Source organism: Myotis brandtii, unplaced genomic scaffold (assembly GCF_000412655.1).
Source record: "Myotis brandtii unplaced genomic scaffold, ASM41265v1 scaffold405, whole genome shotgun sequence".
Lineage (NCBI taxonomy): Eukaryota > Metazoa > Chordata > Mammalia > Chiroptera > Vespertilionidae > Myotis > Myotis brandtii.
This window is the reverse complement of record NW_005365553.1, coordinates 2,870,147-2,874,430: the sequence shown is the minus strand read 5'-3', so window position 1 is coordinate 2,874,430 and position 4,284 is coordinate 2,870,147.

The following is a 4,284-nucleotide window of genomic DNA, read 5'->3' as shown; positions in this document are numbered from 1 at the left end:
ATGGCCGGGGGGGGGGGGATTCCTCAGCCCAGCCTGCACATTCTTGTAATCCAGGACCGCTGGCTCCTAACCACTGCCCCTAACTGCTGGCCTGCCTGCCTGATCGCCCCTAACCACTCTGCCTGCCTGCCTGATCGCCCCTAACTGCCTCTGTCTCGGCCCCCACTGCCTGGGGTTCATCCGGAAGGATGATGGAATGACGCCAGGAAGGTCATTTGGCTGTCTGGTCTAATTAGCATATTACGCTTTTATTATTATAGATATGGTATATTACATTTATTACTTTTTATATGTAAAACAAACTTGAATTCCTTGGATAAATCTCATTTGATTATAATATATAAGCCTTTTTATATTATATATTTCTGAATCCAGTTTGCTAGTATTTTGTTGAGGATTTTGCATCTATATTCATAAGAGATATTGGCTTGTAGTTTCTTTCCTTGTGATGTCTTTGGTTTTGGTATCACAGTAATCTTGGCCTCATAGAATGAGTTGGAAAGTATTCCTTTGTCTTCTATTTTTGGAAGATTTTGTGTTCATTCTTTAAACACCTGATCTTTGTCTTCTATTTTTGGAAGATTTTGTGTTCATTCTTCTTTAAACACCTGATTAAATTTACCAGTGAAGTCATCTTTGTAAGTAACTTTAAAATACGTTTTCATTGATTTCAGAGAGAGAGGAAGGGAGGTAGAAACATTGATAGGCTGCCTCCTGCATGTTCCCAACTGGGGATCGAGCCTGCAACCCAGGCACACAAACTGGTGACCTCTTGGTGGAGGTCGTTCATGGGTGGACGCTCAACCACTGAGCTACAGTGGCCTGGCTGTAGGTAAATATAAAATGACTAATTCCATATATCTCTTTAGTTTTCATTGATCTATTCAGATTACCATTTCTTTTGGAGCTAATTTTGGTACTTTGTGTTTTCTAGGAATTGATTGCCATACATTGGTTCAAATTAATTCCTTATAATCTTTGTTTTTGTAAGGTTGGTTGTAATGCCTATCTTTCATTCCTGATTTTATGATTTTAGTCTTCTCTCTTTTTTATTGGTCTTTCTAATAAAAAAAAGTCTATTGACCTTTTAAAAGAACCAGCCATTGCTCTTGTTGGTTTTCTGTATTGTTTTTCTATTCTCTATTTCCCCATGTAGTATTATTATTTGATTTATTCATTATTTACTATTATCTTTGTTGTTTTCTTCCCTCATTTTGCTTTAAGTTTAGCTTGCTCTCCTTTTATCAGTTTTTAAAAATGGATGGCTAGGTTATTTGAAATCTTGCTTCTGTTTTAATTTAGGCATCTGCAGCTCTAAAGTTCTTCCTAAATATTGCTTTAGCTGCATCATAAGTTTTAGTACTTTGTGTTTTTATTTTTATTCATCTTAAAGTATTTTCTAATTTTCTCGTGATCTCTTTTTTGATCCATTGGTTATTTCATGGTATGTTATTTAATTTTTACATACTTGTATATTTTTCAAATTTCCTTCTTTTATTAAGTCCTAACTTCATTCCATTGTAGTAAGAGAATATGCTTGGTATAATTTCAATTCTTTTCTTTTTAAATATATCTTTATCCATTTCAGAGAGGAAGAGAGAGGGAGGAGAGATAGAAACATCAATGATGACAGACCATCATTGATTGGCTGCCTCCTGCATGCCCCCTATTGGGGAACGAGCCTGCAACCTGGGCATGTGCCCTTAACTGGAATTGAACCCGGGGCACTTCAGTCCACAGGCCGATGCTCTATCCACTGAGCCAAAGTGGCTAGAGCATATCTCCATTTGTTGTGTCCCTTAAGATGATTTCTAGAGATTATATTTTTAGGAGTTGGATGGTTGTATCAGTGGAGAGAGGGTCCACACTTCTCACACCATCACTCTGGAAGCCAATCTTCTTCACATATATTTTTAATTTTAATAGTATTTTTTTAGTCTTTTATTTTGATTAAGTAAATTAGAGCTATATTAGTGAAATAATAGCTAGTGGGTTAATTGTCTTAAGGTTGGTGAGAAAAATTAGCTTTCGATGAGAAACATTTAAATAAAAATGTTAATAAGTTCTACCAAAAACTTTCTGATAGCAAACATTCATATTCTTAAAGGTATAAGCCAACAGCCCCCAGTAACTGTTAAAAGAAATATTTCAACTTTTTCCTTTTAATAAATAGATGTTGACAGTATAACTTGATATCTGGTATTGTGATTCCTCCAACTTTGTTCTTCTTTCTCAAGGTTTCTGTGGCTATTTAGGGTCTTTTTTAGTTCCATATAAATTTTTGTAATGTTAGTTATAGATCTATGAAATATGCCATTGGTATTTTAATAAGGATTGCATTGAATCTATAGATTGCTTTGGGTGGTATTATTACCGGAAGTTGGGGTTGGGCTGCCTGTTGCTTGTCCAATAACGAAGGCATGGTTGAATCATATTAGGGTTTATTGAGAAGGCCAGCCAACCAAGAAGACAGGGTGCTTACAAGCATCAAATCCTACCTTCCAGCAAGATGCAGGGGGCAGGATTTTATAGGGGAAGGGGCGCAGTGATGGCGAACCTATGACACGCGTGTCAGAGGTGACACGCGAACTCATTTTTTTGGTTGATTTTCTTTGTTAAATGGCATTTAAATATATAAAATAAATATCAAAAATATAAATCTTTGTTTTACTATGGTTGCAAATATCAAAAAAATTTCTATGTGACACGGCACCAGAGTTAAGTTAGGGTTTTTCAAAATGCTGACACGCCGAGCTCACTGGCTAGGGTGAGGCCAGGAACGGATGTCAGCTATTGTCCTTTAGTCATCAGGCCACGGGATAATGTTGATGGGATTATGTTTTAATTCCAGGTGGGTCTGTGTGACCATGCTTATCGGTTCGGCTTGCTGGATTCACAGCTGAGTTACCTTCCTAATCACTTCCCAGAAGCCTTGAAAAGGAAACTAGAAATAATTAACCCTCTACTCACATAAGTATATGTGTTCTAAGATTTAAAATAATATGATTACTTTTCAGATTAATTCAGGTGCTCTATCTATCAGGTTATAGGTCCCACATTTTAATGATATTGATTATACCAATCCATGAGCATGGTATATTCTTCCACTTGTTTATATCTTCCTCTATCTCTCTTTTCAACATCATGTAGTTTTCTGAGTACAGGTCTTTTACCTCCTTGGTTAAGTTTATTCCTAAGTATATCAATTTTTTTAGTGCAATGGTAAATGGGATTTTTTTTTGTTTGTTTCTCGTTCTGAGAGTTCATTATTGGTATATAAAAATGCCATAGATTTCTGGGTGTTAATTTTGCATCCTGCTATGTTGCTGCATTTATTTATTAAATCAAGTAGTTTTTTGATAGAGTCTTTAGGGTTTTATGTGTACAATATCATGTCATCTATGAGTAATGGCAGTTTTACTTCCTCCTTTCCAATTTGGATGCCTTTTATGTTTTTCTTCTTGTCTGATCTGTACTCAAAGCTACTGTACTCAAAACAGCCTGGTACTAGCACAAGAACAGGCATATAGATCAATGGAACAGAACAGAGAACCCAGAAATTGACCTAAGTCATTACACTCATTAATATTTGACAAAGGAGACAAGGGCATACAATGGTGTCAAGACAGTCTCTTCAATAAATGGTGTTAGGAAAATTGGACAGGTACATACAAAAAAATGAAACTAGATCACCAACTTACACTATACAAAAGAATAAACTTAAAATGGGCAAAAGACTTAAATGTAAGTCATGTAACCTAGAAGAAGCCATAGGAAGCAAAATCTCAGACATCTCTTATACAATATGTTTATGGATAAATCTCCTAGGGCAAAGGAAATTAAGGAGAAAATAAACAAATGGAACTACATCAGACTAAAAAGCTTCTGCACAGCAAAAGAAACCATCAACAAAATGATAAGAAATTTCAAATATGAGAGAACATATTTGCCAATGATACATCTGATAAGGGGTTAATTTCCAAAATACATAGGGAACTTATGTATCTTACCAAAAGGAAGACAAACAATCCAATTAAAAATGAGTAAAAGACCTAAATAGACACTTCGTCAAAGTGGACATACAAAAGGCCAAGAGACATATGAAACAATGCTCAAAGTCACTAATCATCCAAGAGATGACAATGTGGTATCACTTTACACCTGTCAGAATGACTATCATCAACAAATCAACAAAGGACAAGTGCTGGCAAGTGTGGGAACCATGACAGGGTCTCCGGATAGTCAAGACCAGTGGGAACACCGAGGCCTTGTTGCCCATACATC